The following is a 15,775-nucleotide window of genomic DNA, read 5'->3' on the forward strand; positions in this document are numbered from 1 at the left end:
TGCAGCGAGGGCTGCAGCAGCTTAAATAATCTGTGTTCGGCAGCTTGTCGCCAAAAGTCCTCTCTCGAAGTTAAGTAGTATTCTCACTACCTAAAATGGCATGAGTTGGAAAATGCACCCCTGGTCAGCCCTGCCGCAGGACTGCCAAGGAGGCCCTGCGAAGAGGGCCCGGAACAACATAGTAAAGGGAAAGGTGTTGAAAAGGAATAAAGCTCTCCGCTAGCACACTCTCTTTAATAAAAGAGAGTTTGCTAGAGGACAGCTTTATCCCGTTTTTCTAATTATATAGGTTTACTCGCTCTTCGAGCCAACGGCCCTTGTGAACTCTCAGGAGAGGAGAAACAGAAGTAGCCGGTATTAGTGCGTTCTAGTGCTTTGTACAGATCCTGTTTTGAAAACATTCTCCCGGAATAGTAATATTCCTTGCCGGTGGGAATAGGCGACCAAAAGAGAAACTCCGCTTGTCTTATTGCGCAATCACCAGCTTTGAGAAATCTCAGATGTTTAGTGTTTTGTTTGAAAATTATTAGAGATTCTCTAGTTTTCAACAGCACTGGGCGTTTTTGGCTCAATAACTCTCTCGCATCGGCCTCTACAATAAACCACAGCGGTAACTATGCAACCCGCCTCATAGAGCTGCAAGGGCAACTCGCAAGGCCCAAATCAAATGTCTCTCTGAGCACTTCTGACGAATCGTGATTTGCCACCATAGGAACGTGCAAACTGCCTTCCCATTGATCCCAGCATGGCGACTTAGTTTCGTGGCCATCCGGAAAGTTAGGTTCCGAGAAAATCAGCAACACACCATAGCAACCGGGAGCCCTTGTGGTTTTATCAAGCCCACGGTAATTATAATTCAGAGACAAGTAGAGCGTTTTGCGAAAACAATCGAAAGCTCCTATCGAATAAAAGAAGACCATGAAAAGACTGCGAAACATTGCGCCTTACTTATATTGATCGAGAAGGGCTGCGGTGCGTGAATTCACTCAACAGTCATACCAGCTGGCAATACTGCTAATCTGTTTTGAGAGCTCATTCACTACGTAACCTTGCTGTTTCATATTACCTACGATCGTGAAGCACAAAGGTCTGTGCGTAGCGGCAAATACACCATAAATGCACTCAAATGAAGTCCTGTCCACTCTGGCTCTGGCTTACACATTCGCTCACCTGTGGGTAGAAGCGAGAGTGGCTAAGAAGGCCGAGGTTGGCGACGGCAGCAGCAGCCACCGCCAATCCGAGAAGGAGGGCCTTAGTGGACGCTCTTCCCGTTGCCGGAACACAGACCCGCCGGTAAAGCATGCGGCCCCAGCAATCCCAGCGCAAGTCAGCGATGGCACATACGCGCGCTTCGTGCCTTATTCTTCTTCATCCTCTTCATGCTTCTGTTTTCAGTCGTAATTCTTGTGCACGCTTCGCTCCGCGCAAGCAACCACCTGGGTACGGCACGCCGCGTGTCGGCTGGAAAGAGGTTGTATTTTAGGTTTGGTTTGGTTTATGGGGTTTAACGTCCCAAAGCGACTAAGGCTACGAGGGACGCCGTAGTGGAGGGCTCCGGAAATTTCGACCACCTGGGGTTCTGTAACGTGCACTGACATCGCACAGTACACGGGCCTCGAATTCCTCCTCCAAAGAAATTCAACCGCCGCGGCCGGGATCGAACCCGCGTCTTTCGGGCCGCTCCGTGGTAAATTTTCTCAAATGTAGAAGAGTGTACGGGAACAAAATTATACACGTATACAAATCTAAACTGAATCAATTTGGCAAAAAAGGTGAAAATATCAGTATACCAGAGCGTATATTTTGAAGCGCGACTTGTATAGATGCACCATAGAAAGTGGCTTCTTAAGGTAACAACTAACCAAAGCTGCTGAAGGACGAAACAAATAAAATTAATATACGCAGGGGAAGATAAGAACCCTTCGAAAATAAAAAAAAACATGCTCTGATAGGTAGCGACGCAAGGTAGTGTCATTTTGGCACTGGATATTTCCCTTCTAATATTCCCTCATCAAGCAAGGAGCTTTCGCTTTGAGAGGGCGTATTACCCGTTTTTGGCGTATAATTCGCATCTGATCTTTATGGTGCCTCTTTTACTAATTTACTACTACGCTGTTCATTGTTGTTCCTCGTTAGTTTAAATAGCCGTCCGTAATGACGCAGAGTCCAGTACTAAGCTCGCCGAATCACGTAAGCCTGCATCGTTCCATCATAGCATTGAGTTAGACGAGTTGGCGACGATTCACACAGCAAAATAAAAGTGGTTGTAGTTTAGCTCTGGTTAAACCTGGAGTGACGCGATAGCTAAAGCTGGCCGACTGGAACTCGCTCAGTCAAACTGCAAAGTCGGTCTTTCGCCGCTCCGTTTCGCTGGGCGGTCCTTCTTCGTCGTCGTTCCTGGACATGGATTCCCCTTTTCCCTCACTCCCGTTCTCCGTTCCTTCCCCACTAGGTTTCGCCGGCAAGCCGCGCCACCGGCAGCTGCTCCGCACCACGCGACCGACCACGTGACAAGCCTCCGCAGCGCCACGCTGAAGACTCGAAATGCTATCATAATAAAGGCCCGCAGCGCCCACAGCAGCTGAGTACTCTGACGTCACTCCGTCCATGCCCACAACTGACAAGGCGGGCGGTGTCTGCTCCACCGTTAGCGCATTGGCGAGGCGCGCTCTCCAGCTGGGGGCTATGACGCCACTCCGCGCATGCGCACAGCTGGAGGAGTGGTGGTGCCACGGCTTAGCGCGCAGCCACGCTGACCTCGCGAAGCGCGATGGCGTAGAGTAGCAGTCGCTACAAGAAGGCAAAAAAATTACTCATGAAAAGAAAATATGCGCAGGACAAGCGGAATTATTTATTGTTGTAGGTAAGCCCACAAGTAATCCGCGGCAGTCTTTCAAGTAACATGCTTGCCGCATTGACAAGGAGATCTGGATACGGAAAAATTATCAGCTGTGTTTTCACCTTGACAGTGAAAGCGCTCAAAAGGACAAGGACGACAGAAAAGGAAAGACATACAAAGCGCTTCACAGTTTTCACTGGGCTATTTGAATAATCCGAAGGCTGCCATGATTTCCGGTCAACAATGTGGAGTTCGTGTCTGCCAAGCCAGGTATGTGAAAATTAATACTCTTCGGCAATCTTTCCGGCATTGAATTTTATATGATTGTTGAATATATTTTTTTATTGTATACAAGTGGCTTTAAAGAAGGAGGCCCGAAGTAGAACAGATCCGTGGGCTTCCCGTTAAAAAGTGCGTTGAGCCTTTAGAGGAACGGACAATTTCAGTGAACACTTAAGAAATATTGTAATGTTATCAAGGTTCATGAATACAAAAGCAGAGCAATAGCAGAATAATAAACAATTTTAACAAGCAAGTCATACGCCCAAAGAAAAGTTATGTTTTGAATGAACGTTTGTAGCAAGTGTAGAGTGAGGCGTTTTTTAAACGAATATTGTTATCCAGATGATTGATTGAATATCAGCAGTGTATTCAAAAATGGCACTGCAGTAAGCAGTGCCTTACGTTTATTTTAGTTTAAAGTAGATTGCACCTTTTGTGTATAGTTTCTTTTTGAATGAAACAGAGCGAAGGGGCTCATACCTATGGTTTTCTTGTGAGGTCAAGAGACAAGCAAACCTAATCCCATTTTTAGCACAGCTAATAACGGAAAAATATTAAGCCCACGAGGCCAGTTCACTCAAATTCACGAAAGCAAACGAGATTGTGATCTTGATCAATGGGAAAACTGCTCTCTAAACATTTATAGCTCAGAAACAATTTATAAAAGCCGAAAAACAATGAACTGCCGCCGATCGGATCCGAAGTCAGTATCTCCGCATGTCGCGTGCAGGGCTCTGCCAAGTAAGCTAAAACGGGAGCTCTGCACCACTTTCTATTGCATTTGTGTTCAGTGTAACCTAACCATGGGTAGTTAAATGGTTGGAAGATATGAGCGCCCCTTTTGAAATGAGGTGTAGGTTGCTGGCGAAAGGCTCTGCTTTTCTTTTTTATTTTTGTTTACCTCTGTTATAACCTGATCTTAAAATTCGCAATTTTCCTTGAATACGTTTGTAGTCCGATATTTAAACCTTATATCAACTCTGCTTTTGAGCCACCAATCGTCCAATCGCTTTTTCCTAACTTCCACTTAGATATATTTAACTGACCCTTGTTACGCGTATCTCTAAACCCGACGGCCTCAGGAAGAGTGACTCTGCGTGCACCGACATCCAGATGGATACCATCACATTGATCAGCCGCTGAATTGTTTCTACGCAATTGCCACAGGCAACCCAAGTGTCCTGTGCTTCGTTAAATTTACTTTTGAAGCAGAGCGTCCTAAGACACCATGATCTGGCTTCAAAGGGTAGGGCACTGCCTCTTGAGTTATCATAGCACGATTTCTTCCATATCTGCCTACTTTGGCAGATATAGTTTTTCGGATATGGTTCTGCACTATCATTCCTTTGCGTTAAATTGATGCAGCTTTTACATCCCCCGTTTTTTACCCGTTGTTTAATGCTCTTTGTTTCTCCGTCCTCTCGCCAAGAATACTTACTGGTTACTTTCCGAGACCTTTTCCGCCATTAGAATCACCGCTTTTTATGAATAAGTATTGAAATATGTTAGCTGCCCACATGTTATTGTCCAGTTTCCTGTGGCGTTCTTCATGTAATAATTTTTGCACTCAGCTTCCCGTGCTTCCGAAAAAGCCCACCACATATCCCCCTGTACGGAATGGTTCGTGGTTTTTCTGTGGGCATTTAGTGCTAATCTGGGAGACATGGGAGTATTCACCGCACCACCCTTAACCGTAGCGGCGGATAATGTAAAGTCTCTTATAGCGCATGTGCCACATAGAACGCGATCGTACGCTGAAGGAGGTAGCTGGAGGAGAACCATAAGCTTCCCAATGCAACGAGACTGCGAGAAATGAGGCCCTCGTTAAGCTAATCAGTAGATAGTGATTCAAGGGCTCTTAACCGTACACTTATAAACAGAGCTAACAGTCAATGAAACCCACGAAAGAATACAATTGTGTGCGTGTGCGTGTGCGTGTGCGTGTGCGCGTGCGCGTGCGCGTGTGCGTGTGCGTGTGTGTGTGTGTGTGTGTGTGTGTGTGTGTGCGTGTGCGTGTGCGTGTGCGTGTGCGTGTGCGTGTGCGTGTGCGTGTGCGTGTGTGTGTGTGTGTGTGTGTGTGTGTGTGTGCGTGCGCGCGCGCGCGCGCGCCCATGTCCATGTCCATTCTTGGCACCATGTCCTTCCTTCCTTTTTTTACTGCTATCTACCAGCCCAGCATTTGCAAAATCGAGGTTGGAAAGGATAGAAATCAAATCAGACATTTCTGCTTGATTCATACCGGCAGCGAGGAAACACAAAGAGAAGGAACACGCACAAACACGGGCGAACGTTGCACTCCCAACTGGTTTATTGGGAAAATTTTCGGGCATAAAAAGGCTCGCGTGTCTGCGCACTACAGAAAGGACAACAACCACAACAACTACGTGCCAAGGTTTTGAAACAAAAACATTTTATAATATTGCCGCGAAAATGTTGAACTCCGCAGTGTACATCAAAACCAAAGCATCATTAATGCAGCGATCTCTTTTTCTTTTCTTTATATGAAAGGCCTCCAGGACTTCGCATACAGTTTGACACTTGCTGCTGTCTAGAATTCTAACACTGTCGAATTGTGGCGATCATGTAGTGCATAACTATCAGTGCTTAACCAAGTGCACGTTTTCTTTTTTCATTCAATTCCTATAGTGCTCCCCTAGCCGGTCGTTGTTATATCGCCCCGTTTGGCCGGTGTACACTTTCCCACATGAAAGCTGCTGCTCGTATACCATCCGAGAAGCACACTGCACATAGGCCGCGGTGTGCTTTTTACAACAACCGCTTCTTCTTGTCTCACTTCCTGAAATACGGGAGCACAGCTTTGAAAGCTTCACTGGAGTCCAAAAAGCGAGCGACACCTATTCGCAACTTTATTCACGTTATGCGACACTTTTTGTAGGCAGGGGCCAACATCCGTTCGCAGGATTCTGTCCCTCTCCTCGTCTCGGGGTTCGCTGTGCGTGCATTCACTTATTTTCAGGCTAGCTTCTATACACCCCGCATATATATACCCCAATATCTTTCCGTGCTAACTCATCTCCTGAGTGAATTACTAAGGCAATGTGATCACTGAATTGGAAGTAGTAAGTCATTCTCGATTAAATCTCATCCCCAACTGATCCCAATCCACGCCTCTCAATACCTCAGCTAAACTGGTTGGTGAATAACATTGGCGAGATCGCGTCTTCTTGCCGGACGCTTCTCATGATGGGAGTATTTTTGCTGACTTTATGGCGGACTATGGTGGCTCTGCAGCGATTATATATATATCTTCCAGCATTTTTACACAATGCTTTTGTACACCCTGATTTTGCAATGCCGGCATGGCTGCTGACATTTCGGCTCTGTCAAATGGCTTCAAATGCGCTGAGTCAACAGCATTTGACTCAGCGAAAACAGGATAAGCGCTGCTTCATAAGTTTACATAACCCGCAAGGTCACCTTTAGTGTCGAGGCGACTATGCTTTCCGCCACCACGGACGCTCATCCCCCATACCGAAGCTATCATTCACACAGGGAGGGAAGGTTTTAGGGTGAAGAGTAGAAACCTTAAACGGTGGGCGTCGGGGCCATGGTCAAGGTCCGGGCGACGTGGTCTTTCTACCATTCGGGAGGCTCCGTGACATTCCAGCTTAGACGGTGCAACGCAGACGACATTTTTTTTCTTTTTTTTCTTTATTTATTCTCAAAAACAGTACACAAACTGTTGGTTGGACCCATAGCCTTTACGGCTAGTGAGGGGTCCAAATACAAAACAAGCACAATATTACTGCAGACCGTATAAAATAAAAAACTTCAATATTAACACACACAATTGAATTCATTCGGACATTTCCATAGAAAATAAATAGTGTTTTAAAGATTCCGAAAAGTTATTTTTTTCTTTAACTTCATTTGGGATTTCAGTCCACACATGGGCTCCGCTGTATTCTAGGAGTCTCCGGCCGTACATATTGTAACAAGGTGGTAAATTAAATAGATTGTTAGTTGCAGCTCTTGTTTATTTCATTGGTAATCTAAATAAACTAAGGGGCAGGGGTTGTTAGATTTTATTACATTGTTTACTATTTCAGCTATCTTCAGTTTATACGCCATTGATAGGGGTATGATACGAAGCTGCTGAAAGAGTGGCCTGCTGGGGTATGTATTATTTGAATAAGTTATCATACGAATAGCTCCTTTTTGAAGGCGAGAAACAGGATCTAGGTATGTTTTATATGTACCACCCCAAGCTTCCAGGCAACAAGATAATTGACTGTGCACAAAGGCGAAATACAGAATGCGTAGAATTGGAAGATCAAAGCAGTCCCTGGCCTTTAGTAAAACATGACAACCATAGGCTAATTTGGAGCAAATATTATTAATTTGTTCTTTCCAGTGCATATCAGACGCGAACAGGACACCAAGATACTTGTATTGAGACACGCTCAGCAGAGTCGTGTTGTGGATAGTTATAGATATATGTTCGTAGTTCATGTTCTTCCTGCGCGAGTGAAACACGGTGTACTTTATTTTCTCAGTATTAAGGGTTAGCCGATTACTTTTAAACCACTGCGAAACTTCACTAAGCTCTTCATTAAGTATACATTTCAGTGCCTCTAAATTTTCCCCTGTAAAAAGTAATGCAGTGTCATCGGCATATATTACACCTTTCGAATATTTCAGCGTTGATGGAAAGTCAATAATATACAGAGAAAAGAATAGCGGCCCAAGCACGGAGCCCTGAGGCACACCTAGATTAATACTTTGCGGTAGTGAGGCTAAATTGTTCACAACATATTGTTTCCGTCCTGTAAAATAGCTTTTAATTAGATCACAAATTTTCCCTTTTAAACCGTAGGTTTCCAATTTCTGTTGTAGTATTGTGTGATCAACCGTATCGAAAGCTTTTGATATGTCTAAATATACTACTATGGCCAGCTTGTTATTATGGAGTGCAGAATTTATAAGTTGTGAAAGAACAAGAACTGCGGATGACGTTGACCTTTGGGGCCTGAAGCCATGCTGATTATGACATATAATGCTATATTTATTTCGAAAATTTTGTATACGTTTGCAAAGAACCTTTTTAAAAACTGTATTAATTGCATTTAATGCCGATATTTGTCTGCAGTTTCGCGGATCAGATCGCTCGCCGCCTTTATAAATAGGTACAACCCTTGCAACCTTCAGCTCGTCAGGATATATTCCATTTTCCAAAGAATGGTTAAAGATGTGTAGTAGATGGATCGCTAGTATATCAATGTTGTTTTTTTATCAGTCTAACGGGTATTGCATCAGGTCCTGCCGCCTTGCCGGCTGAAAGGCTGCCGACTGCAGAGATTATTTCTTCTATGTCTATGTCAGGCAAAGCTAAACTGTTGTTAATACGTTCCGGCATCTTCGCCGTAGGTGCGTCAGCATGAACCTGCGCGACAACCGTAGGCTCAATGGAGGTAAAATAGGTATTAAATGATTCTACTGTGTCTTCGTCAACTGTCTCAGGGAGTTTTGTTGTACTGGATCGCAGGTCGATTGCGTCGTTTACTACATCCCAATTTTTTTTTTTGTATTTCCATGCGCCTGTTTCACCAGTGATGAATAATATTCCTTTTTTCTTTTTCTCATAAGAGATAAAGACAAGTTCCTGCAACGCTTATACTGGGTTAGGTAGTATTCGTTTGATCTCAACTGCTTCCATTTGTGATACCATTTGTCCTTATCTTTTAACACGGCTAATATTTCAGTATTCATCCAAGGACACGTTGGCTGGCTGTATTTATTAGTGTTCGGCAGAGAGCTCGGTTCAATGGCATTTTTAGGGATATCTAAAAAGTTTTTACACTCAGTATTCACGTTTTCATCATATGCCGTAGTGAAGTCGGCTTCTTCTAATGTTTCACGTAATGCTACATAGTTTATCTTACTACGAATTTTACACTGCGTCAACTGCGCTTGTGGAGGCAGGTCTTTTTATATTACAAGAAAAATAGGTGAATGGTCGGCTACCACCTGAGCGCAGGTACCGGCCAGCATACCTGGGACAATATCGCAGAGGGCGTGATCTATTAGAGTACTTGAAGTACTTGTTACGTGGGTAGGTTCTGTAATAAGGTTACGTTAGGCAAATGATTCGAGAAGGAAACTGTAGCTGTTCTGTACTCCTTGTGTTAGATCTAAATTGAAATCGCCCATTATGACAATATTAGAGCGACGCCCATGAAAACATTCTGTTAGAATCATTTCAAACTTCTCAAGGAACTGAGTTATCGATGTGTTTGGTGGCCGATAAACCACACCAACCATCACACCATCCTGAAGTTTTATGAACAGGGTTTCAATGCAGTCAAAACTAACAGACGCCACTCCCATTAGCTGGTAGGAGACACTATCTCTGACAAACATCCCTACCTGGGATAAAAATTTATAACCCGGGAAATAGACTACTTCATCACGCTTGAGCCAGGTTTCACTCACGGATATTACATCAAAACAAGATTCATACCTTGCTATATGTACAATCAAGTTATTTAGGTTACTTCGTATGCTGCGCACGTTACAATGCAAAAGTGAAAAGTTTTTATCACGCATCAAATCGTCAACTTGTTGAAACGTAAAAGCCATGTCAAAAGAAACAGAAAAAATGTCATGCTAAGATCTAAACGACAGAAAAAAAGAAAAGTCCCACGACGTTGGCCAAGTCACCTTCACTTGTGATGTGCAGAACAGTGGAGCTGTCTGCCCTACGCATCAAAATTTTTCGTTGTGACAACCAAAGAAACTTCCAGTTGTGGTTTTTAGCTGCTTTCTTTGCTTTGGATAGTAGTACTTTGTTTTCAACGCACAGGTGCTCATTATCAAGCAAGGGTTCTTGTTCTTCAAAACAAAGCAGTCTCGTGTTCAGTTTGGTCTTTTTAGCCGCATTGAACACTTTATCTCGCACAGACCTTGTGAGAAACTTGACCACCACGTTTGGCTTATCGTTATCTTTAGAGCGCACTCGATGCACTACATCAATGTCAGAATCGGCAAGTTCGACACCCAGGCAAGAAGCCACCTTCTGAACAGAGTTGACAAGGTCCTCATTCGGAGCAAGTGGAAGTCCCTTGATTTCAAGATTTATGTTCCCGGTGAACTGCTTTAGCTGTAACATCTGTTTTTTTGTCTCTTGCAGTTCATTTCTCAGATGCTCATTTGTTTTCTGATAATGTTCATTTTTAGGGGTGTGCGAATATTCGAAATTTTCGAATATATTTCGAATATTATATTTTTAGTATTCGAATTCGATTCGAAATTCAAGTATTCGTGTTGTTTCGAATATTCGACCGGACGCGAATATTCGTATCTAGCCGAATATTCATTGTGAGCACCTGCGTGCATTTCGGTCCGCAAGCCCTATCGACAGATATATAACAACATGGCGGCGCCTACACGGAAGGAAAATTCTTTCTTCCTCCAAGGGCCATGCCGTAGCTGACAGCGCTGGTGAGCTTTTTTGTGGCTATACCTGCGAAGCTGCTATGGTCAGAGCTGTGCACGAAGTACCTCGCAATACGTTCCAGGTCAGTGCCAAGTGAGAGGGCAATTTCTGTGGCTGGAGGAGTCGTTTCAGTTAGAAGGGAACTACTTCTGTCTGACCATGTGGTGCAGCTGGTTCTCCTTCACGACAACCTTTTACGTCATCCCAGCAACGCGCTTTTGTGCTGATGGCAAGCTGGCCTTAATCAATGCTGTGTACTAGCCATCCTCTCTGATATTTCCACTCTTCTAAGAATAATGTTCGAGACTTTGATACTTTTTGTGCAGCCACACACACCTTTTGTGTTCATTTAATCATCGATAGTTGAACTGTGATGTTCTTGGGTGCCCAAATAAATGTTTTGTAGTGATTAAATGCGTCCGTCCTTGATTATTCGATATTCGATTCGATATTCGAAACTAAGTATTCGTATTCGATTCGTATTCGAAAAATTTGATATTCGCACACCCCTATTCATTTTGTTTTTTGACTTTCCCAAGCTCCCGACGAAAACCTTCCACATCTGCTTTGAAGTTTTCAAACCCCTCATTCATGAAGTCAATTGACTCTTTAATGCCAGAGAGCTCAGCGCGAATTTCCGTGCTTGAGCCACCCATTTTTTTGACGCTGCTTTTCATGTCAGATGCAAATACATCAAGTTTAGTTAGAAGTTCAGTAAGGATCTTCGCTACTTCCTTAATGCTCCCTGGAGGCTTATCCCCGAGAGCCCTGAAATCTTGTAGGGCATCCTTTGCACTGTTCATTTTCGCGCTGAGCAGCTCGGCGAAAGCACCCGACAAAGTTAGTCCTAGAGGCGACAAAAATTACACCACAACACACCTGGCAGCAGCAGCGACGGCAAGTTCACGATGCCATTTACAATAAAGCATACGAACAAGCACCAACCTGAAAAATTAGGAACGGTCAGCATACCCATATCCATAACTATACTTCTTCCAAAGGACCTGATCGGCCCTGAAAAGGAACCGCACCGATTAAACCTCCACCAATACCCGACATGGCTGTGACCACTTGCCTCATTTCCTTGAAATTCACTCTGGGGTAGATAACGACCCAGCTGCTGCTATGTCTGTTTAGTTATCGCAAGTACACCTGAGAAATGATTGGAAAAAAGTAGGAAGAGACAAAATTTCAACCGATGGCCTTCCTATTGAAGTTTCGGAGGAAAATTACTCTGACACGCTTCTAAAACAAAAACAGTTTTTTCACCTCCATGTGACCGTCACCCCCCACCGCAATCTCAACACAGTGCAAGGTTTCATTTCAGAGCGAGATCTGATCCGGCAAACATAGGCTGTCTTCCCGAAAAGCTTCCGAGGTCAAAGTGTCCTTGTTCTTCACCCCATCGCCGTAAGGCGGAACGGTGAAGGTGGTGACACCCCATACTGTCCCAACATTTTTTTTTTTTTTTCATTCATTTCATTTATTTATTGGTCTTTGTTGCATAAAAAATGTACGCAAACACTGCCCGGACCCATAGCCAACGGCTAGTAACGGGTCCAATGGAAAAAAAGATATACAAACATGCAGGCAACAATGTACCAAAATAAAGACAGTAAGTTAGTATAAAAAATGCTATACATCACTCTCAACACTTGTAAGAGCATCAACAAAAGAAATACATATATTACAGATTATATAAACTAAAAACTTAGATCAAACAAAACGCGTAGAACTTATACAAAAATTAAGGCATCACAAAAAGCGAAGGGAAAATAGCTGTTAAGTATTTACAAAGCATCACAAGGGTACAACACACAAGAACAGGATAAAATGATTTCAGTGCACACTTTTTAATCACAAACATCCTTAGAATAGACGCAAATGTACAAATCTGTAAATAAATCAAGGTATCAGGATTCGGCTACATGCAAATAATATCTGGCAAATATCTAAGACGACTATTAAAAAATGAAAGTATGAACTCAAAGTGTGTCATTCTTTTTAAGGTAATAATTTTTTATTCTAATGGAGAAGTTGTAGGCAGTCTTTAGGTCATGTGGTAGATTATTCCAAACTTTTACGCCCGTAAACTCTAGGAGACGCTCTCCATATACATTTCTTTTCACTGGCAAGTTAAAATTGCCGTACGTGCGGCTCCGTGTTGGAAGTGGCGGGATGTTAAATATTGATATGTCAAACGGGAGGTTGTTTGTTATTATTTTATGGACACATTCAGCAGTTCTTTTCTCACGAAGTAAATTGAGGGGTAATACGCGTAGTTTAGTAAATAGTGCCTTACTGCGTACAGTGTAACTAGAAAATGAAATTATTCTAAGTGCTCGCTTCTGTAACTTTTTAATAGGCTCTAGGTATGTGCTATACGTCCAGCCCCACGACTCGATGCAATATGAAAGGTGAGTATGTATTAATGTGAAGTATAGGACACGGAGGATATTGATATCAAAGTATTCGCGCGTCTGGAGAAGAGCATAACAACCGGAAGCCATCTTAGTGCAAGTCGCCTCAATATGATGTTGCCAGTGTAAATGTTTATCCAGTGTGACTCCAAGATATGTAAAATTATTTGTTGACTCAAGCTGGGACTGGTTAATAGTTAATGTAATATCAGTTGAAAGAATTGATTTTTTCTTTGAGTGGAACAGTATGTATTTAGTTTTCTTAGCATTGATTGTTAATTTGTTTGTGAGAAACCAGTCAGAGATTTTTTCCAGTTCTATATTTGCTATGCTTTCAAGTTCGACCGTATGATGAGCAGTAACTACAATGGCAGTGTCATCAGCATACATGATGGCTTTGGATGAAGCTAATACCTTGGGCAGATCATTTACGTACAGTAAAAAGAGCAGCGGACCAAGAGTAGACCCCTGGGGAACCCCTGTGTGTAGGCGCTGAAGGGATGACGAGAAAGATTTCATTGAAACAATTTGTTGGCGGTTTGTGAGGTAGCTAGAGAAAAAGTCAAGCACCTTATCGCGAAATCCATATGTTTTTAGTTTATTTAGCATAATGTCATGGTTAACTGTGTCGAAGGCTTTCTTAATGTCCAGAAAGATAATTGCTGCGAGTCTGTTATTGTGTAAAGCATCATTAATTGCCTGGGTAAGAGTGATGACTGCTGAGCTGGTGGAGTACTGTGGGCGAAATCCGTGCTGCTCTGGGCATATAATGTTATATTTCTCAAGAAACTGATGAATACGTTTGTAAAGAATTTTTTCAAATATGGTATTAATAACACTAAGTACAGAGATAGGTCTGTAACTAGAAGGGTCAGAGGAGTCGCCGTCCTTGAATACAGGAGTAACACGTGCTATCTTTAGGGATGATGGGTATGTGCTGTTGAGTATTGAATGGTTGAATAAATGGCATAATATGGGTCCTAGAACATCAATATTTTCTTTAATTAGCTTCACAGGAATGCCATCGTAGCCTGCCGCCTTGTTTGTTGCGAAATCCATAACGACACACATCACTTCATTTAATTCAACTTCGTGCAGAACGAAAGAATTTAAAACTGGCCGCGGAAGATCACTGCTAGTACTTATATCAGGAAGTTTCGATGCTAGATCAGGGCCAACCTTGGTGAAAAATGTATTAAATTCTCTTCTAGAGGTCCTCTCTTCTAGATGCTGTGAAAGCAGAGCTCATCCACTGTAAAATCTGACATTATGTCCCGAACCCGAGAGGTGTCAACATTTCAAAGGCCACGTCTGTAAAGTCCGTCCCTATGCCTCAAACCCGAGATGTGTGAACTGTCAAAAGTACGGACATAGATTCAAAACATACCGCGGAATCCCCACCTATGCGTAGTGCGGTGTCCATGAGCGCCCAACTGAAAACTGCAGTGACACCGAAACAGAATGTCCTAACTCCCAACTGCGCCACGGGCCACGCGCCGCGTTCCGGAGAACGTGTCAGACATTACAGAATTCAAAGAAAATAATTCAAATGAAAGCTACAGGAAACATCACATTCTCGGAATCCCGGAGGAAGCTCTCGATTTTCTCCGGAAAATCCTACGCTGACGCAGCGCGCCGTGTGGCCGGGAGGCCTCTCGTCAAGGCGGGCACGCAGTACAGCATCGCTGATGCGCACCCATCTCGGCCCCTCACTAAGCAGCCTTCAGCTGCACCAACATTCCGTGTCCCAGACGTCAACCTTTTGGATACCTCTCGGAAAACAGGAACAAATGAGAGGGAGTCTCGCCGTGTTGACAAATCCACAACTGTTACCTTCCCTACACCTGGAGCAGTGCAGGTTACTGTAGTAACTAAAACTGATGTAGTTTCTTCGTTGTAGACAGTAGACTGTTATCGTTTATGTAACTTCGTTTATTGCAAGATACAAGAAACAATCAAACTGTTCGTTAGGAGGGGAGCAAGAGCTCGAGAAATTACATGCTCATCGTCGGGGCTCCCCGATCGTTCTGTCGTTTTCCAATGCCCCTCTAGACGGAACAGCTCTCCGCCTGTCTCAACCTTTGGCCCCTCTCCCCTCGGGTGCCCAGAGTCCCGTCGCCCGAGGGGAGCCGCCGCCGGCCATAAAGAAGCGAGAGGTGTCTGGTTTTCGTCTCGGGAGGCGGGCTTAAGAGAATAGAATGACATACAAAAGACACACAGGGTAAACATGAAAAGAAAACGTAGTTTCAACACTGCCCCGCCGATTGGGCTTGCTCATTCTACGTTTCCGAAAACTCCAATGGGTACAGTAACTGAACAGGGCGTCGCAAAGTCCTCCCCTGCGGCATCCTGACCTCACAAGAACGAACCTTGCCGTCTCGCCCAGGAAACACGGCAGCGATGACTCCAGTTTTCTAGAGCAGTCGCGGTTGATTCTCTCGAACCAAAACAACCTCTCCGACTCGGGGAGTCACAGCTCTGGGTCGTTTAGAGGCAAAGGCCGAGCGTAGCTGCCCCAAGTATTCTCGCTGCCATGTCTGCCAGAAAAGATTTAGCATTCGCCCTCTCTTCTTCCAGAGCGCCCGGAGAGAAGCGGCGGACGCTTCGATAGCTCGTGTTTCAGGCGAAGGAATAGCAGTCAAGCGTCTTCCCGTCAGGAAACTGGACGGTGTGAGCGGAGCACCGTCTTTAGGGTCCTCATATGTGTACGTTAGGGGCCTAGAATTTATTACTGCCTCCACCTCAGCCAGGATTGTTGACAGCTCAATGGCGTCTAGG

At 44.1% G+C, this 15,775-nt stretch overlaps 1 pseudogene; it reads right to left on the reverse strand.

Annotated features, from left to right (window-relative positions):
• Positions 1-15,775, reverse strand: part of LOC149326555 (carbohydrate sulfotransferase 10-like) — an 83,236-nt pseudogene that overhangs the window by 62,670 nt on the left and 4,791 nt on the right.

This window comes from Amblyomma mixtum, chromosome 10, assembly GCF_055824585.1.
Source record: "Amblyomma mixtum isolate Tamu chromosome 10, ASM5582458v1, whole genome shotgun sequence".
NCBI lineage: Eukaryota > Metazoa > Arthropoda > Arachnida > Ixodida > Ixodidae > Amblyomma > Amblyomma mixtum.